Source organism: Eptatretus burgeri, chromosome 9 (genome assembly GCF_056783735.1).
Source record: "Eptatretus burgeri isolate ZD-2024b chromosome 9, Ebu_testis_v1, whole genome shotgun sequence".
Lineage (NCBI taxonomy): Eukaryota > Metazoa > Chordata > Myxini > Myxiniformes > Myxinidae > Eptatretus > Eptatretus burgeri.
The window spans coordinates 59,820,711-59,848,345 of NC_140969.1; the positions used below are offsets into that span (position 1 = coordinate 59,820,711).

At 39.2% G+C, this 27,635-nt stretch overlaps 1 protein-coding gene across 10 annotated transcripts in view; it reads left to right on the top strand.

Moving 5' to 3' along the window:
• LOC147020180 (forkhead box protein P1-B-like) overlaps window positions 1-27,635 on the top strand; it is a 737,853-nt gene that overhangs the window by 209,117 nt on the left and 501,101 nt on the right. For 9 of the 10 annotated variants that reach the window (XM_085895286.1, XM_085895292.1, XM_085895291.1 and 6 more), the window contains one exon: window positions 21,818-21,875. The gene's annotated coding sequence lies outside the window, so the exon portion shown is untranslated. Of the gene's footprint in view, window positions 1-11,743; window positions 11,878-21,817; window positions 21,876-27,635 lie in introns of all 10 variants that reach the window. The other variant, XM_085895289.1, reaches the window with a different exon arrangement.

Here is a 27,635-nt window from a genome sequence, read left to right on the forward strand (position 1 = left end):
TTCATTTTCCAAGAAATTTTAAAGAGTTTATTGTGTTGTAATGAAAGTTTACGCAACTTATTCACCAGCATGGTTTGCTTTAAATCTTTAAACAAGCACAATTATTTTGTGACAGCATATGAGAAGTGTCGACATTGGAACGAATCAATTGTTTTTCCATAAATTGAAATTGCTCCGATAATTGCAGGGCTCCACGGTAATTATGATTTATCTCGATAAAACCCATAAGTTTTTACTCTGATGATACATCTATTGCTTGCATAGTTCTGCAAACCTAGTTACATTCCAGTAAAATCTTGTTGTGTACAATTTCTGAATTTTGCTAGTGATATGCAATGTATAAAGTAATTTTCATCGTTATTTATGTATACAGTGTTCTCTTTCCACATTTAACCTCCAAAGTCCAATCCCCCAAATATGCTTTGCTTTTTCATTACAAGCAAAGGTACCTGGCTTTGCTGGGCAATGCTGGGTCCCTCCTCCTACCCCTTCCCTCTCACCCATTCCCCTCCTTCCAGACTCCCACCACACCCCTTCCCCTCCCTCATCCCACCTAATCCCTTGCTTCCTCCCACCCCTTCTCCCTCCTCCCAACCCTCTCCTGCCACCTCCCACCCCACCCTTTGACTACGGATTCCCAACCCTTATCCTTGACATGTGGTGGCTTGTGTGTTTTCAAGTTATGAATTGTGAGAAAATGACTGTTTAAAATGCCTAATATGGTATATCGTGGTAAAAGATGTGATCCTATAAACTTTTGTCACGATTAACCTTGGGAGCTCAGAGGAGTAGCGTCACAAACAAACAACATCTCATTCATGTTTAATAGAAGATAACATTACTACAAGCTCCTAATGAATGAAACAAGGAAAAAAGACATAAAATGTCATAGCCCGCGTTGTTTTAGTAATTTTGCTGTACGGAGTTAAAGGGCGAGCCCATATTTATTTACAACTAAAATGGCCGCCAGTCTACCAGTCGGCCATCTTTTATCAGATCACAAAATAAAATTGGAGGCAAGTGTATGTTATCGTGTGCTGTGCTTGTGCAATGGTTGAACAAAATTGGTCCATGCATATCCGAGAAATGGTTGGGGACATGTTTAAGTAACAAAATGGCCACCAGTGCGCCATATTGGATCTGATGTCAAAAAAAATGGCGTACATATGTACGCTCCCATTCTATATACTTGTGCGAAGTTTGAATAATATTGGTAAATGCCTGTCCGAGAAATGTTTGAGGACGTGTTCAACATCGGGTTTTATTACAACCAAAATGGCCACTGGTCGGCGATCTTTGATTGCATTGTGAAATAAAATGACGTGCATATGTTTACCATTATGTTTTATCTTTGTACCAACTATGAATATAATTGGTCCATACACGTCTAATATATGGTTGCGGACGCACGCATGTACGGACACGAAAATCGAGACTAAATCCATAAGCCTCCATTTCAGACTAAATCCATCGGGAGCTAATAACATCCTAACTGAAAGCAGATCGCACAAAAAGGGGAAACAATGCAATCTCGTGGAAGAAAAAACAATCACACCTGAAGACACAGAGGCACTGCACGAGACTGCGGAGCCTGCACTTTGTACTTTCATCCATCGACCGGTTATTACAAAGGAGAATAGGATGTTATGTATTTTTATCTTGCCAAAACGAAGTTTTTGCAAGATATGTTAGTCAGCTTGTATGTTTTTTTTTGTTTTTTGTTTTTTTGTTTTTTGTTTGTCTGTAATCACGTATCTATCACTCTGCAGAGCACAGTTATCATTGGAAATTTTTGTAACTTCGCATATCAGAGGCCTATAGAGGTCCCTTTCAGCACATAAAATTTTGAAGGTCAAGGTCAAGGATCAAGGTCACATTGTCGCAAATCAGGGGAGTCGACTAAACCCTTATTTTTTGAGTAATTTTGATCGGACCGTCTTCAAACTTCATGGGAATATAGTTCATGGTCTGGCGCTCAGCTGATTAATTTTTGGTGGCGATTGGCCTTGACCTTCATGGTTAGCGCCTAAGGTCAAACATATTTGACCCCAAGGTCAAACTTTCAAGTTTTAGGAACCATATCGTGTAGTACCTCAAATTGAACACCTCGATGAGTGCTTTCTGGATATGTCAAGCTTGAGACATCATGACGTCATTTGGTGACGTTATGAGGCAAACGCATATTTTTCATGGTTACTCTGGAGAACGACTCTCATCGGAATCTCTCGTAGGCAGATATTCCTCAAGGAGTCGCTCCTGGTGGATAGCAGCTCTGTTCACCTTAGTGTGACCTTAAATAAGTCACACGTGGTCACCTTTTGGCAAGATACTGGTCACCCTGGGGGTGACATTTGTTTTTTTTTATTTGTTGTTTGGCAGTGTTGTGTTAAGCAGTAACTAGCAAAGTGAACTCTGCACCGTAGTGTGAAGTAGCACAGGTGACTGAACAAACACACACACACACACACACACACACGCACACTCTCTTTATTATTTTTGTCCCTTAATTACCAATGTACCCTAGTGCTGGACTGAATGACACACACACACACACACACACACACACACACACACACACACACACACACACACACACACACACACACACACACACACACACACACACACACTCTAATATTTATTGTCATAATAGATATCACATTAATATATATATATATATATATATATATATATATATATATATATATATATATATATATATATATATATATATATATATATATATATATATAACCTCTGCAGTAGCACTTCCATCATAATAACCAAGACATCAAGTTTTCAAATATACAACATCTTTTGAACTTTGTTTTTGAAGTTTCTTCCTTTTTTTTTCTTTCTTCTTATTCTTTTGTCTGTTCACATTTATTTCAAAATCTGGTGGAGTCCTGCCCTGCAATTATGATTAACACTGGCCATTTTGCAATCAGCAATGCATACGTCATTCAGTTCAGTGAAATTCTGAAAAGGAGCTGACTAGCATAGATTGTGTGCAGTATAAAACAATCGAAGAATGACACCGAACGCAGCAATGGATGCTTCATGTGTACTCTACTAGTCAGTAGTGCACCCAGCATTCTGCTTGCATGCCTGCAGTGTTTTTCCTTTTTTTTGTGATCTCTTTCACTTTATTTCACTTTTGTCATCTCAATCTTTCCCTCCCACATAAGTATGGAGTGTGTCTTCTCAATCTTTCCCTTCTCCCATTTTAAACACTGACATGAGCATTTAATTTTTATACAATATCGATAGCATATTTTATACAATATCGATACCAATGATACTATAATAAGGGGCTACGATCCGGGGTCAAAATGCTTTTTCTCTGAAAGATTTTCATAGCCAAAAACATGACTTTTCTTCCAAAGGAATCAGGAAATTCAAGCACCACTGAGAAATAAATATGACACTGGCTGGAAACGATGTAAAATGGATGAACATCTGTCGTTTGCTTTCTAGTCATTCAAAAAAAATCAAAAAACGTAATCATTCCTCTTCATGTGGACATCTGATGCACACAAAAATTATGTAATTTTGAATCCTCCACTCCCTGACGTCCTACCCCCATTTGCACAATGTGCTCCTTTTATGTATTTTTACCTCTTTCCAGTCATCTTTCTTTCATATATATATATATATATATATATATATATATATATATATATATATATATATATATATATATATATATATATATATATATATATATATATATATTTTGGCTCATCTTTCTTTTCTCCCTTACGATCCATTTTCTCTCCATTTCGAACCCCTTCCTTTTTTCCCCCCTCAAATATTATTTATGCTCCAATCCCCCATGTTATATTTGAAAGATGAAGACTTCATTTAATTTAATGAGTTCCCTGACAAGGAACTTTCGGAGGAAGCCATTAGGTTCATCGAGCCGACACAGTGGTTGTCAACCGATCGTTATTTGTCCATGCTCTATCCTTTTTTAATGCTGAGTGTCAAGCAAGGAAGCAGCACATACCATTTTTTAAATCTTTGTTATGACTCTGCCGAGGTTCGAACCACCGAACTCTCAGATTCAGAGCAGACACTCCAACCTTGCACCGCTGAGTCTGGTTCATGGCACTTAATTATGAGGTATTTGCAGAATTTGTGCAAGCAATGTAAAATAAGATGGTAAGTCAACAGATAACAAGTTTGGAAAGGAGAGAAGAAATTATCACAGATTTAAGCGTGCCTCATAAGTTTCTTTATGTGAATGCAATTATTACCTTCACCAGCGAAGGTGAAGGAGGTTGTGTTTTCACTGCTTTCTGTCTGTCTGTTTGTTTGTGCGTGATATATCAAGAAGTTATGGATGGATCTGGAAGAAATTTTGTGGACAGGTTCGGTGTGTGACAAAGGCAAATTGATTCGATTTTCGTGAAGATCCGGTTCCGGATCTGACTACAATAATTTTTTTTAATGATTCATCATTGAGAGATTGGGCCAAAAATGATATATACAGCACAATATCTCAAAATGTTGTGGATGGATTCTGCCGAAACCTGGTGGACACGTTAGGTGTGTGACAAGGAAGACGATTCAATTTTGATGAAGATCCAAATCCGGGTCCGAGAATTATTTAATTTTAAAAGTGATTCTTTGCCATTGAGAGATAGGGCCAAAAAACAATATATAACATAATATTTCAAAAATGTATTGGGTCTGATATGTTCTCATGGATCAGGCATTACGTGGTGGAGGTTTGCGCTCCACTACATGCCCTTCTATTTTTTGTCTCGTCCAGTACAAGCTATTGTGCTATAATGAGAATTATACACCCAAACCAGGAAATTTTTGAATTGATACGCTTCATTACCTCTGCCACCAAAGGTGAAGGAGGTTATGTTTTCACCTCTCTCTGTCTGTTTGTTTGTTACTTGCAAAATCGAAGTTTTTTCAAGTGTATTGGTCAGTCGATGTTGTTATTCTGTCTGTCTTTCTGTTTGTCTGTCTGTTTGTCACCGACAGGTCACAATTTTATACCGATCTTCACAAAACTTCACCACATGGTTGAGTTTGGCATAAGGAAGAAGCCTAGTGCTTTTGAGGTCAAAAGGTCAAAAGGTCAAGACAGGCCCAAGGGCAACAATTAAGGTGGTATTTCTGAAATCCTCAATTTTCATCCGATTGACTTGAAATTTGAAGAGCATTTGCATATCAGTTGACTGAATTCAACCACCAATTCTTTTGGAGGTCCACATCAGCCAAGAGGTCAACATAGGCCAAATTTCTAAAATTGTCAATTTTCATCCGGTTCGCTTGAAATTTGAAGAGGAGTTGCATATTTGGTCATTTAATTCAACCACCAATTATTTTTTTAGGTCAAATTTGTTTGATGGATTTTGCATGTACCGTGCTCTGCACGACGTCTTCTTGTTGCAAAATCGAAGATTTTTCAATATATTAATTGTCTGTTCATTTTGTGATTCTGTTTGTCTGTCTGTCTGTCTGTCTGTCACCTACAGGTAACAATTCCAAACTGATTGTCATGAAACTTTGCAAAGTTGTGGACGTGGTCTGAACTGAGGGCCCCATTGATTTTGAGGTCAAAGGTCAACAGTCATCTTGAGGTCAAATTTCTGAAAATGTCATTTTTCATCCAATTAACATGAAATTTGAGCAGTATTTGCATATTGTGTGACTGAATTGGGAAACCAACTATTTTTGACGTCAAAAGGTCAAACTTTTAAAATCATCAATTTTCAACAGAAAAATCGTCAATTTACATCCTATTAACTTGAAAGTTAAACACAATTTGCACAGTACATCAATGAATTTGGAAACCAACTATTTTTGAGGTGAAAAGGTCAAAGGTCAACTCAATGTCAAACTTCTAAAATCATCAATTTCAATGTTAAAAATATTCAATTTTCACATGATTGACCTGAACTTTGATGAAGATTGTGAATTTTAATCTTAATGAAAAGGACAATTTCATGTATCCTGGCAACTTTTGGAGAGGGAGTTGGATTTTTCAAGTGTCGTGCTCTGCACTGTCGTTTTATTGTTATTCTGTCTGTTTGTTTGTCTGTCTGTCTGTCTTTTTAACGCCTACAGGTCGCAATTTTAAACTGAGCTTCACAAAACTTCACCACATTGTAGAGTTTGTCCTAAGGAAGGAGCTTATTGCTTTTGAAGTCAAAAGGTCAAAAGCTAAACATAGTCCAAAGGTCAAAAACTCAGGTGGCATTTCTAAAATGCTCAATTTTCATATGATTGACTTGAAATTTGAAGAGGATTTATATTTCAGGTGATTGAATTCAACCAGTGAATTGTTTTTGAGGTCAACATTGACCAAAGGGTCAACATAGACTGAATTTCTAAAATTGTCAATTTTCATCTGATTGATATGAATTGAAATTTAAAGATAAGTTGCATGTTTGGTTATTGAATGCAACCACCAATTATTTTTGAGGTCAAATTTGATTTTGATTTTGCAAGTGTCATGCTCTGCATGACATCGTCTTCTTGTTTGTTTGTCTGTCTGTCTGTTTGTGTGCAGGATATTTCAAAAGGCTGTGGATGGATCTGGATGAAATTTGAAGGGCAGGTTGGGTGTGTGATAAGGATACACAGATAATTATATTTTGGTGAAGATTCGGATCCAGATCCGATATTTTATCAGTGATTTTTCACCATTGAGAGATAGGACTAACTAATATCTTCTTCTTCTTCTTTTGGCTGCTCCCTTTAGGGGTCGCCACAGCGGATCATCCTTATGATCCGCATAGTGATTTGGCACATGTTTTACGCCGGATGCTCTTCCTGACGCAACCCTGGTCACCTCTTACGACACAGGGATAGATAGGACTAACTAATATACAGCACAATAAATCAAAAATTTGTAGACGGATTCCAATGAAACTTGGTGGCCAAGTTGGGTGTGTGACCGCGACAAATTGGTTCGGTTTTGGTGAAGATCCGAATCCGGTTCTGGATACGAGGATTATTAAATTTTTTAAGTGATTCTTCACCATTGAGAGACAGGGCAAAAAACAATTATATAGCATGATATTTCAAAAATGTATTGGGCCTGATATGTTCTCATGGATCAGGCATTACGTGTCGGAGGTATGTGCTCTTCTGGTTTTAGTATGTTAAACCTTTTCCAGTAAATTGTGAATCTATCCTTGGGAATTGTCCATTGGCAAGACAACTCCTGCCAATTAGAAACAGAGCCTTAAAGTCTGTTTGATTAAAGTACTGTATATGAATATTTTTAGACAGATATAATGTAAAATTACCTTTTGAGAAAAAAATAACACTTAATTTCATCACGTTAAAAAACATTACTTTTAAGAAAGAATATGGAGTTCATCATTTTTATTTCCCGATGACATCGGACTGAAACATCACAATTTGGTTTGACTGAAATTCCTATTTTTGTTGGACTTGGTCTCAAGATGGAAATGCCATGCAGATTTAAACTTGAAATATTTGGACTCTGCACTCAAATGAAATAGTTGGTCGATTCTATTGTCATGCAAGTTTTGCAGTACCCTCAAAAGTAATAGGGAAAGCCCAGCACCACCTCTCTACGTAAGCAATATAAACTTGCATATAAAAACAAGTTTCCAATTTTTGATGATTTTTGCCATTGTATGGAAACATTTGGTCATGCTGCTATCTTTGTTGGTGTTTAGTTTACTTAAGGCTAACAGCTTCTGTTTTCTGAAACTGTGGACCAAACACATTGCATAAAAACAAATTGTGCACCTTTACAGCCAAATGGATATGTACTACATGAACCATTCGTCTTATTTAATATTTGGCTTGATTGGAATTTTAAAAAAACAACAAGCACCCATGTACCAAATGTAGCTTACAATGCTAAATAATGCATATAATACATACAGAAGATATCCAAAAATGTGATAATGGATTTTAAATTCACATCACGAAAGTGTGTGCAAACATGCACTGTAATAACCAGAGTACCAGAGTGGTGGCCACATTACAAAAACAATCAAACAATAAATACCAAAGCGTATAGTGATACAAATTAAACAACAGTATGTTAAATAATGATGGAGATGCATTTGAGAGAGGTTTACAAAGCAGGACTTGACGGTGCAAAACATGCCTCGACATAGTCAGAATGCCGGATCGGTAGATATATGGTCGAGTGGCAAATGCATCAAAGCAATAATACTCTAAATCAAATGTACACCAGAATGGAAGTAAATTAATGAACTGCAGTAAATATTATGGAAGATTGACTTAACTACTGTCCCTGGCATGACACTACTGTACATTTTATGCAACAAGCACAAGCTTTAAAGGAACAGAAAATAAAATTATAGAGATTTGCTCAGTAGAAAGATTATGGGGCATGAGATGGTGATGGAGATGAAGATGGAGTTTGAGATGGAGCTGATGGATCTCGTGGATAGAGATGGATAGAGAATCAATTCGAACAACTGTAATGTTACAGTATAACTCCAAAATTATAGTGAAAGCCTGGCATGACTCCCAAAACCTCGGTTCAAATTGTGACCAATAGCATCGCGAAAGTGTCAGTAAATCACTTTGTTATCCCAAAAATGTGGCATGGATTATATAGCAAATAGATTCAGTGCAGTAGGAATTGTTGGAAATAAATGTGCATGAATATACCAGGGATGAATGTGACACCAGGGACTATCGTCTGCACGGAGATAAGTGAAACTGAACAGATAGAACCAACTAATACACAGATCCTATTCAGCCACACAACTGAACTTACACAGCCAAGTAATGCATCAATGCTCTTCATTTGAGATGGTAGTTAACAGTTGTCTTGAAAACCTGGAGGGAAGAATAAAATTCTCTTCAATCTTATTCTTCCCTTAAGACAGCTGTTCACCACGATTTCAGATCATCCCCCATCCAAAACCACAATCCCTTCTGCCCCCATTAACCCACCTCATTCAAAGTTTACAGTTTTTCCTTCCTGAGAATTTGTGGCTATATCCATCATGTCCTCCTCTTACGTGTCATTCTTCCCCACATCCCTTATTTCTCCAAGTCTCCCTCTATTTTGTCCCTCAGCCCTGTTGTTTGTGTGTTTCCGTCCTCTCTTTATACTGTTCCTTTTGTTCTGTTACATCCTGATCTGTCTTGGTTTTAGCTCCTCCATGAGTCTCGATATTGCATACAAAAAAGAAAGTTGAATGCTAGTGAACTGAATTTAGTACAACCTGACTTTTCAATTCCATGTGGGCATTAATCAAACAGGTTGCAATGATCGGGTTCATCATCATTTTACCATGACTTTTTTTTGTTGGTTTGGCACCTGCTTGTTATCAATTTTGTTACACCTTTGATTCTATCCCACTACCCCTCCCATTCCTGTCCCATATTTTTAGCTGGCAAGAATTGTTCTGCTCCCCCATCCTTGTAGTACAAGTATTTTTTTTAACTTCACCGGTCACAGCACATAATCAACCTAATTTGTAGTTTGCTTTCGGAAAATAAAGTGCAGTAGAGTCTGCAGGTTTTAATTTTATGGGCAGTGTAATACAGGTTAATTTTGATATTTTGGAGTTTCACCACCAACGTGCATTTCTGGTACCAGTACGTCCTCATTTATGGACTTGTTAAGGACAAGATTTCAATTTAACCTCTCCTGTTCATCATCTGTCTCTCTTGGCTCCAAAGACAATGCTCTTCTCATCGAACCTTTTCGTTAAACTTTGCTAATTAGTAAGCTATCAACAATATAGTGGTGGTCAACACGGAAGGGCAAAGTCATGTCACTCCATAAAGCTCGCAACAAGTGTGTGTCCATTCTTAAGAAAGCCAGAAACCAAAATCTTGCTCATTTCAAGGCTAATCTCAACAACCAGTCTCCTTACTTAAATTCCTTGTGGTGCCTTGTCACGTCTTTCCTTGTGTTTACTCCCTGGAACTTGCAGGATAATCCAGAGGTATACAAACATGCTTCTGAACAGGGTTTGAACCTCAGGCCAGCAGCTATAATTGTCATGCTCGAGTTTTGCAGGTTGGACGATATATCAATGTGTGTGTCGTCCCTCAGATGGATGTAAAACTGGGAGTCCGGTCTTCCAGCATGAGTTAGTGGATGTTAAAAAATTCCACAGTGTCCTCTGGGAAGAATAGGTTAGCTATCTCCAATGCTTTGCCCAAATTCCAAATTCCTGCTGTAACCTAGCGGCATCACCATGCCCCGACAATCACTGATGCAAACCCACTGCCACGCGCTTCATTTGAATGAATAATGTATGCTCCCTCTACATACCCTCTCTTACCTCAAACGGCATTAACGTAGACTTCTCAAGATGAAGGTGACGATGTCAACTCAGTGTTTTTTTTTCCAAATCTTAAGCAGACAACCCATCGCCCCCTTTCCCCATTGTACACAGTTGTACCTATTGCTTTTTGGACTTCATGTCTTTCTCACCAAATGAGGGACAGAAAGTTCCTTCCAATCTCGACCCTGCATCAGCGACAGACCAAGATGTCATCAGTGCCCATGTTCCCAAGTCCTGCTCTGCAGCTCTTACTTCTCCATTTGTGTTTTGTAGCCTGCCCTTCTCCTTTGGCTTCCTTCTGTTTGCCTGGAAGTATAATTTCCACTCACAAGAAGATGCATCAAGTACAGACCAGTAAGCTTTCTCTTAGCCATTGAAGTGAATTCCTGGAATCCATCTTCACTGCCAATGTTGTTTCCTCTTTTCAGACAGATTGATCTCTGACCATCAGTTTGGGTTCCATCTCATGCACTCAATTATATGGCATACTGCTGCTTCTCTCTAAGCAATGGTTTGAGGCTGTGAGTGTTAAACGATAGTTCAACACCATCTCCCTAGACATATCTTATGGTTTAGACAGTCTGGCATACTGCCCTGCATCAGTGAAAAAACCTAAGCTCATTCAATGCTTGTGGCATACAAGGCTGCCATCATACCTGGCTTTCTGATTTCCTCCATTTGTGCAGTAAACATGTTGCTGTTAATGTAATCCTCTCCTCTTCTTTCTCAGTGGGGGCTTGAGTGCTCTTAGGCAGTTTTTGGGGTTGATTGTTGTTGCTCATTATACATACACAACCTCTCTGATACTCCAGAAAAGCCATCACTTCCTGGAAAAAAGGCATTCCAACTCAGTTGAAGTCTGTGAAAAACACAGAACTGCCCACTGCTCAGAGCAGTGTCAGCTGTAACACTGGTAACCACAGCACCAGTCAAAATGCGATGGCTTTAGAAGCTTTTCATTGACAAATTGCCAGCCCACCCCCTGGTGGAAGGAATCAATCCACAAACACATTTTTTGCTCCCTGGCCATCATCAGCGTGAAGCGAATCCCCCCAACCCCCTCCCCCTTCTTAGGAGATGAGCTGACAGGCTGTCCTGTGAGGGAGGATGTGCAAAAGATATCTTGTTACGCACAGCGAGGGGGTTGTACTACCTGTAATCCGAAAGGATGTTCAAGTCATGGCAGATGGGAGAGGCACTACATTGTGGTGATGATCTGCTACCTGGGTTTAACATGTTCACAGCTCTCTGTGTTATAATGAATTTGCCATTCAGGCTTTAAAAATGCTGCACGAGTCCCCTAAGGATCGCAGTGATCTCATTGTGTTTGTTACATCACGATGATGTTTAAGCTGGAGAACTGACTTTTTTGATCTTTAATTCCCAATCACAAATTGTAACCCTTATCTGTGCGAAAGCAATGCAGAAAACAAGTCGGCGATGTTTGTTGTCAACAGATCATGCGGTGATTACTGGAATGGAGCACCATCTGTTGCCAAAGAGTAACACAAAAATGATGAGAGAGGGGTTCTAAAGGAATAATGAAGAAAACTGAACAAAGGAGAACAAGATAGTCAATGCCATTTTACCAGTGAGTGAAGAGAAGTGGTGGGGGGTCATGGGAGTGGGGGAAACATTTTACAACATACTCCCAAAATTAGCACCCGATGCATTACAATGGGGGAGGCAATTTGTTTTTTGTGGGGGGCATAGGAGTGGGGGAAACATTTTACAACATACTCCCAAAATTAACACCCGATGCATTACAATGGGGGGGCATGGGAGTGGGGGAAATATTTTACAACATTCTCCCAAAATTAACACCCGATGCATTACAATGGGGGAGACAACTTGCTTTTTTGGGGGGGGGGGTCACAGGAGTGGCGGAAACATTTTACAACATACTCCCCAAAATAGAACCCCATCCATTACAATGGGGGAGGCAACTTGATTTTTGGGGGGGGCATGGGAGTGGGCGAAACATGTTACAACATACTCCCAAAATTAACACCTGATAAATTACAATTGGGGAGGCAACTTGCTTTTGGGGAGGGGGGCATGGGAGTGGGGGAAACATTTTACAACATACTCCCAAAATTAACACCCGATGCATTACAATTGGGGAGGCAACTTGCTTTTTGGGGGGGGCATGGGAGTGGGGGAAACATTTTACAACATACTCCCAAAATTAGCACCCGATGCATTACAATGGGGGAGGCAACTTGATTTTTGGGGGGGGCATGGGAGTGGGCGAAACATGTTACAACATACTCCCAAAATTAGCACCTGATAAATTACAATTGGGGAGGCAACCTGCTTTTGGGGAGAAGGGCATGGGAGTGGGGGAAACATTTTACAACATACTCCCAAAATTAACACCCGATGCATTACAATTGGGGAGGCAACTTGCTTTTTGGGGGGGGCATGGGAGTGGGGGAAACATTTTACAACATACTCCCAAAATTAACACCCGATGCATTACAATTGGGGAGGCAACTTGCTTTTTGGGGGGGGCATGCGAGTGGGGGAAACATTTTACAACATACTCCCAAAATTAACACCCGATGCATTACAATTGGGGAGGCAACTTGCTTTTTGGGGGGGCATGCGAGTGGAAACATTTTACAACATACTCCCAAAATTAACACCCGATGCATTACAATTGGGGAGGCAACTTGCTTTTTGGGGGGGGCATGGGAGTGGGGGAAACATTTTACAACATTCTCCCAAAATGAACACCTGATGCATTACAATGGGGGAGGCAACTTGCTTTTTGTGGGTGAGGGGGCATGGGAGTGGGGGAAACATTTTACATCATTCTCCCAAAATTAACACCCGATGCATTATAATGGGGGAGGCAACTTGCTTTTTTTGGGTGGGGGGGCATGGGAGTGGGGGAAACATTTTACAACATTCTCCCAAAATTAACACCCGATGCATTACAATGGCGGAGGAAACTTGCTTTTTGTGGGTGGGGGGGGCATGGGAGTGGGGGAAACATTTTGCAACATTCTCCCAAAATTAACACCTGATGCATTACAATGTGGGAGGCAACTTGCTTTTTGGGGGGGGGGCATGGGAGTGGGGGAAACATTTTGCAACATTCTCCCAAAATTAACACCTGATGCATTACAATGGGGGAGGCAACTTGCTTTTTTGTGGGGGGGCATGGGAGTGGGGGAAACATTTTGCAACATTCTCCCAAAATTAACACCTGATGCATTACAATGGGGGAGGCAACTTGCTTTTTGGGGGGGGGGTGTTCCCTCTGTTGTCCTTGATCATTAGTTATCTACTTTTCTTGCTCCCTTAAATTTTTTTTAATACTTTTCAGGAATTTGAGTTACAAGTTTTATTGTGTTGAGATTCCCTCCATCAGCATTTATATTTTATTTTCTGTATGAAAAGGATATTGTTATCCACATTATATGTCCTCAATAGCTTCTGCACTCAAAACTATTTATTTCATTCCAGGGAAGGATGCTTGATGCTTGTTCGGTGGTGTGTCGTGCCATTGTATTGTATTGAGCACTTTTTCCATGGTCAGTCTTGTAAAATTGACCCCTCGTATTTGGTGACATGGGAGTTGAGCTCATTTGATGCCCCCTTCCTTCCCAGTACAACAGTGTATGTTACGGGCAGAAATTCACTTATTTCACTGAGCGGTGTATCTCCAGTGTATTTTATTTAAAATTTTTATAAAACGCAAATTTTTTTTTTTTTTTACAACCGTGCAAGAATCATAATTTGGCTTCCTCATCTGATGCTTTATGTGTCATCTTGTTCATTTCCCAGTCAAAACTCGTCATTCATAAACACAATCGGCGATTGGTCACTCTCACTGTCACGGCTCCTGTTCATAATCACTATTCAGATAGTTTACCCATACATCTCATTATATATTGATCAACATATGGTCTCAATTTTCGCTGTAGATTTGTGAAAGATGGCGGCTAGAGATGTGTAATAAGAAAAAGCGACATTAAGATATGTGCATGGGGAGAGCAGAGTCCGGACCAGTTTTAAACCTTACATTTGAGTTATTTTGCTGAAATAATTTATATTCCTTAAGCACAGCTACAGAAAACAGCATGTGATGAAAGTTGCGAGTCACAAGTTATCATAATTGTAGGTGGTTTAGAAAGGGGGTACAATGGGTTACCAGGGTGGAAAAAAATATCGAGAACAAGGGTTGCTACTTTGGCTTGCGAGAACCTTTAGTGGTTTCACCTCTGGAACTAGAATTATTTAACTCAAGTGATTCTTCACCATTGAGAGATTGGCCCAAAAAACAATGTATAGCAAGATATCTCAAAGAGTTGTGGACGGATTCAGATGAAACTTGGTGGACAGTTTGAGTGTGTGACAAGGACGAATCGATGAGATTTTAGTGAAGATTTGAATGGGCATGTGAGGTTCGGTCAATGACGACATACCATGTACCTGCACACGAGCAGCATGCCAGGTCGCATACATTTTGCCACTAAGGTTAAAGAGAGTGTCCACTCTCCAGGCAGCACTCCATGTCCAAGCAGCCAGGAGAAGCACCAATCTTACCAACGTGAGAAACTTTATTCAAACCATGAACATTCATGCTGGGGAAACTTGGCCGTGATCGGTAATCCTGTGCATGTCCCAACCAGATAAAAAGATTTTTTGATGATTGAAATTTGTCAGTTGACTTGGATCATTTCAACTTTGCCAATAATTGTAAATTATATCACGACCTATTTTTTCAAAAGGAAAACATAAAAAGTATGGTATCTTGAAAGACAACAATTTAAGTTAATAAGTTTTATATTTATTTTAAAACTACATCATGCATATACAAGTAAATTATTAAGATCTTATCTGTTCCACATTGAATGCTTTGGTTCCACGTGTAAAAATTATGCAATTATGTAAACCCTAAGCATCGGATGGTTAAAACGCCATAGTAGTGAACAATACTCGGGAAGGCACAGATCACCACTGACGTGATGCTGGAAATCCCCGAGAGCAATTTTGTGCTATGGCTGGACACTCACACCAATGGCATACTCCAGCAGGTCACCTAGAACACTAGTGCATTTGGGAAAGGTGCCCAGATTACTGATGTGATGCGACAACATCCTGAAAGAACTGTTGGGATACAGCAAAGTTCTAAGAGCACCGGTGCAGTGTGGCAAGGTCCCAGTGTTGTTGAGTTACCTCAGATGCTTGTACATTGCAATAAGGTGCCATGACCATATGTGTTTTGCAATAAAATGCCCTGAACACTGGCACGATGGAGCAAGATGCTCAGGACAGGGGATATTATGATGTGTTACAGATAACATTACGATGTGGCAAGGCTTCCAGAAAATTGGCATCCATTACACCAGTGCGATGCAGCAAGGCATGCCTCAAAATCTGGTCATAGCACACTACTTATGAAGAAAGTCCACCAGGTGGTAGCCCCATGTGAGACCCATCCATACATCGACCATGAAGAAGAAGCTGCCTTGCAAGCAGATTCATCCTCTCTTTCCATATCTGGAAGCGGTGTTGGTATGGATGGCTGACATCATGGGTTGTGGACTATATGTGGTGCATCGGTATCACTTGTAGCTGTTTCAGGAGCTTTTGAATGAGATTTAATTCCACTTGTGATGGATGCTCAAAGAGGTTTCTTCAGAGTGCATTTGTCATTCATCATTTGCCCCTATCCATGCTGAAGTCATGCTGTTGGATGCGGCTGGTCTGCATTCATGATTTCTTTTAAACGCATCTCAAATTTGGAACAATTGTTTGTCCTGTGATAAAAGGGATAACAGCTAATACATTGTTTGACTCAATTATTTTCTTTTCAAACAACCACCAAAAACACACCGACAAAGCATTATTGGTTAACCATGCTCTTTCTCTCTCCATGTAACCACACCAAACTCAGGGCATTTTTGCTTTTCTCAGTATGATCCCGAGGAAGATAACTGCGATAATAAACCTTGCTTTGCTACAGCATGGATAATATCCGGTTTTCAGTTTAACCTTTCGATGATGTAAATGGTTGATTGAAAACGAATTGTCATTCTTACAAATATTGACCAGTTGATAGCAGTAAAAGTTATTTATTTATTTTATTTTTGATACAATTTCATTCATCAAAACTTAGTGAAAAACTATCCTTTCCATTTCCCTCCATTTTTGGCTCATCCACGATGAAGTCAAGAAGAGCTGTTAAAGTCATAACGATGTCCTTCAGTCAGTCAGTCTGGCAATGGGTCCATTAACATTTTTTGTTTTTACCCTACTCCTCCGTGGCGGCTCAACAGATCGTTTTGAAACCCGGCATGATGATTCATGACATTGATGTGCAAACACTAATCGAGCTCTTTTTGAATTTCCATCCAGGTGGTGAGATAATTAGATAATTAACTCAAAATGTAATCTGTGTTTGTATGTCCATCACATTTTGCAGGATTCTGTCATCTCATGAGATGTTTCATTTTTGTTTAATTTAAATCTCTTCATTTAAACTCTTAATGCAATATTTAATGCATTTAAACTGTCTAGTTGTTTGTCTACACAGAACATGAGTAGATGTATTAATAATATTCTTCTGAAAAACTTTAAGACCCCAGCGACCCCGAACGCTCTTTAAGACCCTTAAAACCCATTAGAAGTAAGATCCTTTAGAACGTTAAGTGCACTCATACCCCTTAAGACGCGTAAGACCTTCAAGACCCTTGAGAACCCCATGACCCTTTAAGACCCCAAGGTCCCCAAGATCCTCTTTATCACCTAATGCAGCTCGACTACGACCGATATCCAACCGGAGACGACTGTCTCTCCCATTTGGGACTATTCATTCATATTCAACTCACTTTCACTTTTATCCTTCATCCCCTTCCCCTATTTTTATTTTCTCAAATCTATGCATGTCTAGCTCCATTTATATTACACCTCTATACGTCTTAAGTGATGCAGAACTGTAATATGCAATAAGACAATAAATTGACATTGCTGCCAAAACTATGGCCAAAAGGCTGGACAGAGCCATTATTCATGAGATCTACATGCTTAAGTTGCTTTTTATTAATTTTTTCCACATTTCTTTGCATCATTTGTATGTGGCACTTACGTTCTCGATAAACATAAGCTGAGCTGGGGTAGAAATGACCCACTCAATCTTAAAGCACTCGTGGTCATTGTGAATTGAAATGCCACCGTTTAAACCAAATTCACAGAAACATTGCACTTCTTTGCCTTTTTAATGCACAATAAAATTATGTGTGTTTGTATGACATGCTGACACTTTACGTGTTGACATTATTATAATTGGTTCATGATCTACGACCTTGTAATGGCGATCGTTGCAGTCCACGCAATTCTTATTGGCAATTCATCGGTCAACGTTAACTTCACTCTTGAGCTGCAATGGGCACGTAAATGAGGCTAAGGCTTATAATGACTAAACCTCTCACCAATGAATTCCTTTGAAGTTCATATTCCAGACAGGAAAAAAAAACACATTTCCACGGGTGGAGTGTATGTGCACTTACTGATGTGATCTGAGCTTTTGTGATCAGTGTTACAACATTCCAAACACAGTATAAAGTGCTGTTTAGACAAGAGCGCATTTTGAAATATTTCTTGGAGTGAATTATAATTAATGTTCAGATTTTTATTCTGCATTGCCTGATTTATTCTTCTTCTCTTGTTTTTGATGATCAACCTTCTAATTTGGCAAATCTTGCTGTAAAGTGATCCACTTCACTTGTGGCGAAATTAAAGTTTGCCTAAAGTGGCAGCTGTTAACCTTTCATTACCTCCACCACTGAAGGTGGACGGAGGTTATGTTTTAACACCTGTCTATTTGTTACTTACGAAATCTTTAGATTTCGTAAGTATATTGATGACTTCCGTCCTCTGTTTGTGTGTTTGTTTGTGTGTGTGTTTGTTTGTGTGTGTGTTTGTTTGTTTGTGTGTGTGTTTGTGTGTTTGTGTGTTTGTTTGTAGGCACGATAACTCGAGAATGGAAGAAGCTACCAATGTCAAATTATACCACGTGATTCAGGAGGGTGATGGTGAGTGATGATTAGATTTTGCTCAAAATCGGTCAAAGGTCAAGGTCACAATGAGGTCAAACATTCGATTTTTGATGGTTTTGTGCAGAATCATCGTAGAAACTTCTGGTTTGCGTCGCTACCTTCTCCAGAGACAGCTTTTATTAGACAAGGTCAGAGGTCAATTTGACGATTTCGTAAGTACCCGTCTATGACTGCTTGTTTGTTTGTTTGTTTGTGTGTGTGTTTGTTTGTTTGTGTGTGTTTGTTTGTAGGCACGATAACTCGAGAACGGAAGAAGCTACCAATGTCAAATTACACCACGTGATTCAGGAGGGTGATGGCTAGTGCTGATTAGATTTTGGTCAAAATCGGTCAAAGGTCAAGGTTACAGTGAGGTCAAATATCCGATTTTTGATGGTTTGGTACAGATAACTCGAGAACGGAAGAAGCTACCAATGTCAAATTACACCACGTGATTCAGGAGGGTGATGGCTAGTGCTGATTAGATTTTGGTCAAAATCGGTCAAAGGTCAAGGTTACAGTGAGGTCAAATATCCGATTTTTGATGGTTTGGTACAGAATCATCGTAGAAACTTGTGGTTTGCGTCGCTACCTTCTCTCGAGATACAGCTTTTATTAGACAAGGTCAGAGGTCAAGTTGACGATTTCATAAGTACCAGTCTATAACTACTTGTTTGTTTGTCTGTTTGTTTTGTCTGTTTGTTTATCTGTTTGTCTGTGAACAATATATCTTAAAAAGTTTGAACGGATTTGGATGAAATTTGGTGTACAGGTTGGGTGTGTGATACGGACGAAATGAATGGATTTTGGTGAAGATCCGAATCTGGATCCGACTAAGAGAATTTTTCAAGTGATTCTTCGCAATTGAGAGATAGGGCTCAAAAACGATATATGGCACGACATCTCAAAAAGCTGTGGACGGATTCGGACGAAACCTGGTGGACACATTGGGTGTGTGCCAAGGCCGAATCAATTAGATTTTGGTGAAGATCTGAATGCAGTGAGAGAAAAATATGAGAATTTGAAAATGTTTAAGTGATTCTTCACCATTGCGACTTAAGAAATGAGCCCGAAAATGATATATCGCATGATATTAAAAAAAAAAAAGGTATGGATGAGTGATGACAAAACTTGGTTGATGAGTTGTTTCGGCAACAAGAACAAGCCAATTCGATTTTAGTTCTGGTCCAGATCCAGACCAGGCCTATCGGTGGGATACAAGATATGTAAACTGTTCAGCGTGGTGGAGCTGAGTGCGGGTCTATTTTTTTTTCACTACTGCTCTTTTTTTTCTCCACTTCTTCTTCCTCTTCTTCTTCATATTTTTACTCTTTTTAATCCCCACTTATAGGTTGTGATTTTTCTTTCTCTAACTTTCTTGATTTAAATCACAAATATCATTAAAATCAATAATAAAATATAATTTGAGCCTTTTGTAGTCTGCTTATGACAAGGCATAACCACTTTTACAAAATAATTGCAATATCCTACATTAATTTAAATGCAAAACAAGCATAAGTGAATGGCCTTGTGATCTGATATGCAAAATTCTGAGCTTTCGGCAATATTTAAATTGAATGCATGCATTTTTTCGTAAGTAGTTTTAACAGTTACATAGTATAATAATTAAGATATACAGTTTCATTTTAGGTGTTATAAAATTGATCTGTAACTCTGTGGCTAACCGAGAAAAATAAATTGGAAAATTTTTCAAGACTGTACTTAAAGAACTATAATATGTGGAAAAATAAGCCGGATGTGTGTGAACTGTTATTGTCAGTCGTCAACCTTTTTATGTCAGTCCACAGATGTACTGATTATCCCTCATATGTGCTATTTCAACAATTGCATCAACTGTAAAAGTGATGAAGCACCTTGAATCTGGTCAAAGCTTAGAATGGTAGACCATTAAACACTCCGTTATTTCAAACCCTTTATTTTGTTATCGTATATCAAGCTCATGGTGGAGCTTGCCATACTGACAGACATTGACATTGGGACATAAATGTGCTTTCATATTAATGGCGATGTCATTATGAGGCAATGGATAAATCGACACAGTATACAGGATTGCAAGCAACAGCGTGAAGTAAGCACTCAGATTAGAAGGTTTCTCTTGCTCTGACAAATGGCTAATGCACAAAACATCAGCCATATCTCATTTCCCACTGCGGTAAACATACTCTTATCAACATTTCGTTGATCAAGTACATTTTTTATGCAGCATGTCTGGCCTGGAAGCATCCTGACACGTAATGGTATGAGTGAAAGACTTAGGCAGTTCGCCACATTACTTGTATGTGCCAGGGCAGTTGAAGCTTGATATGCACCTTTTATTCCAGAAAATCAGAATGACAGAGGAGTTGTTTAAGTTTAGTTTTTCTCAAGATATAATCAGACTCAGTGGCATAATGGTTTGAGCATCTGTATGCTCTGAATTTGGGAGGTCAGTGGTTTGAACCCTGGCTCAGTCATAGCAAAGACTTTATAAAATGGTATGTGTTGCTTCCTTGCTTAATGTTCAGAATTTTAATCACATACAGCATGAACAAACACCCACAAGTTGACAATTATCTGGCAGGGTTGATGAACCTAATGGTCTCGTCCTATGTTGAAGTAACCTTGTAAGAGAACTCATATTATTTTTTTAAATTGAATTTTCTTTACTTAGTTGTTTATTACAGTTTTAACTGATTAGACAACATTTTATTATCCTATGCTATCTGACAGAGTTGATTCTCAACTCTTGATATGTGCTGGATTTTGCCTTGAGTACAACCTTAGGTTATAAGCGGAGGAAATGTGCTTGAACTTTTCAGGAAAATGTTGTTAATTCCATTTTTTATTAATTGAATTACTTTCTCTTGACCTACCCGTGTGTTTGGGCAAAGTATATGCAGACGTAACGTTTGTTTCCTTTCGGTCGTGTTTTGCTTGGGACACAAGTGGAAATTGCCGTTGGGATTATCTTGCGCTAACTTTGTAGTTTTATTCAAAATGCACTTTCACACGTGTACTCCATTAAACATTAAGCAGTTCTGGTCTTGCAGTGGGCATTGTGTGGCCTGATGTTCACTTTGTAAAATGAAATAGTAAGCTGCTTCATAAAAGCAATCATCATACAGCAGAACATTTTGTGATTATTTTGATAGACGGTTGTTTGCTTTTGGCCACGTCAAGAATGCAAGGACCTCGTGGCTATTGAGCCCATTCTGATTGAAGTGAAAACACGCCTCTGGCGACAGTCTCGCCACCTTCTCCTGTCTGTTTTTTTTTTATAAATAATTTCGAACAAAACAGGCTTGGCGTTGACGTGGATATGCATGAGGCACACTTTTGATGTCAGTTTCCTGCTGTTGTACTCAAGTGGTAGAGCCCAAGACCAAAAGGGAGAGAGAGAGAAACAGAGAAACTGAAAATGCCAGAAGTGCAAAAATGCTAAAACCATCTGTCTTTCTCTTGTTTTTACTGTAATTTCAGAGGAATGCATTCCTGAGAACGCCTCCCACCGGACCAGCTGAAGGAGACTTGATCCTTGGTGAGTTCATTTTATTATTTTCTCTTTCTGTACTTTTTATTTTTATTTTTTTGGCTTTCTCCAAATGTGCACCTTTTCCCCGACCTTCCTCATATAGAATAGTACTAAATTTTCCAAAATGCTAGTCCAGCCTTTGCCAAGGATTATGTGCCTGTTGGCGTTTGTCGAGTGGGGATGGGAATGCAAGCAAACCCGGGAGCCAGCTCCTGTCCCTGAGAGAAGCCTCCCTGAATAAATGTCACTGAACAAAGCCCATGTCTCTCTTGATTTGCCGCACCTTCTTGAAGTGTTTGTTTTCCAGGAAGCAATACCGTTTGAGATGTTTTGAACCTATCTTTGAGGATATCTGTCTGCCCACTTTCTCTTTCCTTTTTCATCTTTGCAGTTATTGTCGTTCATAATGAATGAATGAATTCACATTGTTGGGTACTCTCTTTCGGATGAACTTTGCATTTTCTTCATTGTTCGTAATGTCTCATTTCTTTATGTTGCAGACGCTCCATCTTGTATCTATTGTACAAAGGTTCCTTCAGCTTTTCAATCATCATTTATGTTTGGTAACCCTTTAACTAAGTAATGCAGGCGTTTTCAGTGTGCCGATAAGTAGTGGAGAGTTTTTTGAGGTGATAACGGCTTTTATCGTTTGCTTTGATTCACTTCCTAAACTTTGTTTAAGGCTTGTCTGTTTGGAGTTATATTTAGTAGCCATTGGTTAACATCCACATAACCTTTCTCACTTATTTGCTGACCAGGAAGAATGTGCGTCATGCCATGATTTTATTTTTCAATGCATCCATTTTGAAGTTATTTCATAGCTGATGCAAGTATCATTGCGATTGGAAACCCGAATTTCCTCTGTGTCTCGTACTCCTTCTATTCTACACGACCTTCTCCCGTTTCTCTTCCTTCACCTCCTATTCCTCCTTCTCGATGTTTATTAGGTAGCGAGAAAAAATATATGGAAACAATACTCGAGTCACAGTTCAATCCCTACACTCCCTCCCCTCCCCTTGAAGGGCAGTTTTTGTTCCTACTGACTGGTGATACAGTTATTAGTGAGGCTTATAGATCTCAGCTTCATACTTAGTGCTTGAATGGAAAGTCAGATTGGAGCATTTATGAATTTTATTGTTCATTGAAGTTGTTCAAGTACATGCTTTCAAACATGGTTCTAGGTTTGATTCCCAACAAAGGCAAGTTTAACTGAAAGCAACAGTTCAGTTCTGTTGCATCTTTGACAAGATTCGTCCTCCAAAAAGGGGTTCTATTAAGTTGGTTATTTCATTTTCTTGCACTTACTTTTGGACACTGAAGATTGATCTCCGCAATATTTTTCTTTGGGCAGGTACTACTGCCAAATTCTCCAAATGAGTCAGGTGTCACCCAAAAAACATTATTTTGGACAACCTTCTGGTCATATCTGTTATAATACGTTTATATGAGGTTTTTTGGAAGAGTGAGCCTTACAACAGCCGATCACATCAAATTGATAATATGGTCAAGATTCACCTCCAGATATTTGAGCCTTTGATGTGAATTTTGTGTTATGATGTAGAAAAATATTATTTCATACGTAAGGGCAGTGAACAACCAAAGTGACTGCTGAATTTAGTCTGTTAATCTGTGTTCTCTACTTTCACAGTATTTTGAGATGAAGTTTCATCCTTCCATGAAATGGCTTGTGAAGAGGAGGGTTAGGCCACTTGGCCATTTATAGTTCTTCACATGTTATGTATAAATCAGGAAAAACCCATTGATGCTAATTGCCAGCAATAAATTTAGAGGAATTGATATGAAAGTGTGTAATTAAGGTGGGTTGCCTTTTAGATTTTTATTTTAATTTACACACATGAATTGGCAAGCCAGGTTTGAACCTATTGTTCCCATTGTCTCGATAATACTGTGCTCACTTTGCATAACACAAAACTTATAAATTCAAGTAAACTCACTCTATTTAAGTGGAGAACGATGAACCTGTCTTGCTGGTGAAGGCTAGTCTCGATTTGCGTTGGCAGACAGGTAGAACAATGTATGGAATTAACACAATGTTGATTAACGTATGATAATCACCATGGGAAGCAAGGAGAAGCTGACCTTTTGTGTGTGAATTGTTCGTCGCCTCTTGCTCCGACTACCAGGTCTTCCGTAGTCATAACCAAACACACAAGTTGTGGAATGACTAAATGATAACGGTAATCCAGTAAACCCCTCTTTTTGATCTTTCCAAAACCTCTTTTTTTCTGGCCTCCATTCCTTTCTCCCCAATTTCTGCCACCATGCAACTGTCTGTCTGGACCAATCCCATCCCACTCTTTTCTCTATTTCTTCAAATAGCAATACACCACCATCCCATGTTAACTTCCATCTACACCCATTGTATGTACCTCTGACACCGAAGATGGACGGAGGTTATGTTTTTACCCCTGTCTGTTTTCCTTTTTGTTTAACTGTGAGCAGGAGGTCTCAGGAAGTTATAGACGGATTCGTATGAAATTTGGTGGACAGGTTGGGTGTGTCACTAAGATGAATGATTTGATTTTGGTTAATATCCGGATCTGAATCTGGATCCGAGAAAAAAAAAATTTCTTAAGCGATTCTTCACCATTGAGAGATGGGGCCAAAAATGATGTACAGCATGATATCTCAAAAAATTGTGGACATATTATGACAAAACTTGGTGGATGATTTGGGTAGGTGACAAGACCAAGCTTATTAGATTGTGGAAAGTCCGGATGCAGATCCGGCTTGTCAGTGGAATACAAAACATAAACTGGTGGAGGTGTGCACTCAACTGAGTGCCATTCTAGTTTCTACCAAACCCTCTACATATCCCATCCATACCATTAGGCTTTTCCTTCTTTTTTGGTGGAATCTCATTCATCAATTAATATGCATCACTGACAAGTCATCTCTCATGATGTTGCAGTCATCGGGTGACCAGGCTGTCACCCGGCATGTTCTCAGTGACTGGGTCACTAATTGGCCTAAGTATCTTTGTGTTGAGAGGAAATTGTGTCTGAATCCCGTTGAGCTTTTTGATGCTTGTCTTGAAGTGACCACTCCATAGATTAACTCCTCATTGACCACGTCTGGCCGAAGATGCCCATGCACTCAAAATGTTAACACTGCAAACTTTCTTTCTGTAAACATTAGTTACTTTCCATAATGCAGTAGATGGTCCTTTGAGAATGACTCACAAAAGAGCAGTGAAAAGGGAGTAGACAAACCAGATGAACATTGTCTTGAATACTAAGCCACCAATCATGGGCATTACCATCCAGTAGCAGTGGATGTCAAGAGTGGCCTGGAATTTCACTACATTTTCAAGAGGGAAGCTCATATGATACAGCATGTTGGATGTTTCTGTAAATACAGAGTCAAGGCAATCCACCTTACCATTAGCAGAGTCCCTTGATCATGACGCTGTCCTTCAAGAGTGAAGGAACAGATGAGGTGCATATCCCAAAGACAGACTTGATAAACTACTACCAAGGATTTATGAATGGTGAGAGAATTGTGAATTTTGACCTCAAGTGGGCCTGATGTTAAGTTCTGGCATGTATGAGGACAAATGAATGTGATGAGCTTTATGGAGTGATCCCATGTAACATTCAGTGGGGTTGGTTTTCCGGGAGAAAAAGCAAGCTGTTTTCCGACAATTGTTTCACTGAATGAATCGTTACCCCACGTGCGAAGTGAAAAGCGGGGTGAAGAAATTGGTTTACTTTGTCTGTCTTTTCACAGACGTCAGTCTATGATTGAGGAACAACTGGATGTCAATTGAATTTTACATTTTGAACACTGGATAATATGAATCGGGGACAGTAACCTGCAGTTTTAGTCGTACAGGGTGTTTCTTAAAATCGCAACCCAAAGTTGTTTTTATACTTTCTAAAAATTTTCATTGAAACAACATGAAACTTGTACATAAGAATCTTTGTAATATGTAGAATAAAGTAACACACACAAAAATGAAACTAGTGATTTTGGAAGACTGTTCACAAAACACGTTCTAAACGGCTGTCCTGCTGCCGTAAGCACAAATGTATCCTCCTGATGAAGTTGTCGAGAACTCGGCTCCATTTCTGAACCGGAACAGCTTTGGTGTTGGTGGTAATTGCATTTTTGAGATCGTCAATAGTCTCGGGTCTCCGCTGGTACACTCTATCCTTCAGGTAACCCCAAAGATAGAAGTCAGGTGGGTTGAGTTCCAGAGAATGGGGTGCCCATTCAACATCTGTCCTTCTGGAGACGATTTGAATTTCTGTTGTAACCAATGTGTCGATCTGTTGGAAGTGTGAGGTGTGGCTCCAGCTTGCTGAAACCATTCCACAGCTCTGCTGATGTGTGCACTTCCTTGCTAATGCAACCCCGAACTTCTGGATAACTTTGAAGTTCCGTTCAGTGGTTACAATTACCAATTTCCCTTCGACATTTTGAACCAGAAAGGCCCAATGATGCCAGATTTGCTTATGGAAACCCATGCAATGCGTTTCTGGCCGTGCAACATCCTTTCAAGAACTTCATCAGGAGAATTAGAACACCAAAAGATGTTGTTAAAGTTAACATGACCACGTTAAAGAAAGTGGGCCTCATCAGAAAACCACACATTACTCAGAAAATTTGGATCCCTATCCCTTTTACCTCAAACCATTCACACATCGTCACACAAAGTTGTTTGTCATTGTCTGTTCGTTTTTCCTTCATTTGTATGTGATATGGGTACATTTTTTTTTTTTGTTCATTTGATAAAGATAAGTTAAATTCTTGAGATCGACGATGCAGCGATTTCTTGGAGCTCCTCAAAACTGCTTCATGGACCGCTTCAATGTTTTCTCGTGATCTTGCAGTCCTCAGGTGATCAGACTTTGAGCAAATAAGATTTTGCACTGTCCCATGGCACTTAAGCCTCTTTAACAATCTAAAAATAGCAGATTATTTGGAGCTAATTTCGTCTCAAACTTCTTTCTGAATTGTGTTTGAGTCTGTTTAAATGACTTTGCGGCAAAGTAAGACTCCACAATTAAGATCGTTTGTGCAATTATCCATGCCATCTTCAAAATTAACAATATGACTCTCTGATGTTTTCAGTTTTTCCTACAAACAATGCTTCATACAAACCTACAACAGAAAAAAAAATTGTATTAAAAAATAAAAATTTCGCGTAACTTTGATGGGTTTGCGATTTTTATGAAACAATTTGTACTTTGGCTCTGACTTTGGCAGACGTTTGCAGATTGTTTAGACAGTCTGAGTAGTTCTGCTTTTTTCATTGAATTTGAAAAGTTTGCAGACGGTGGAATAGATAGATGGCTGACTACAGGATAAATCGAGTTGCTCATTTAAACTGCCAAACATAGTGATGACTCGGTGGTTCCCTGAAGAGACAAATGCTTTCATTGTGACATAATCTGAGGACTCAAGAGTAGATGAAGAATTGCAGGAAAAGTTGGAGAAGAAGTTGGGGATGATAAATTCTAGCAGAAATACACCTGTTATGGGAAATGTGAATTGTGAATCAAACACTTTGGTCAGGCCTTCGGTGTCAAAAAAGGTTTTGGGTGCAATGTGTTATGATGACCAATGCCAAGTCAGCTGGAATGATGGCAGTTGTAGTCACTGCATGTTAGGAAATGAGGTCTGGGGTGGGAGTTAATTGCAATAGTCACATGCACATAGTTGGGAAGATGGTAGACAAGACGAATAAGCGTCATTGTTGCGAGGGAAGACATGGAACCAGAGATATTTTGCATGAAATGA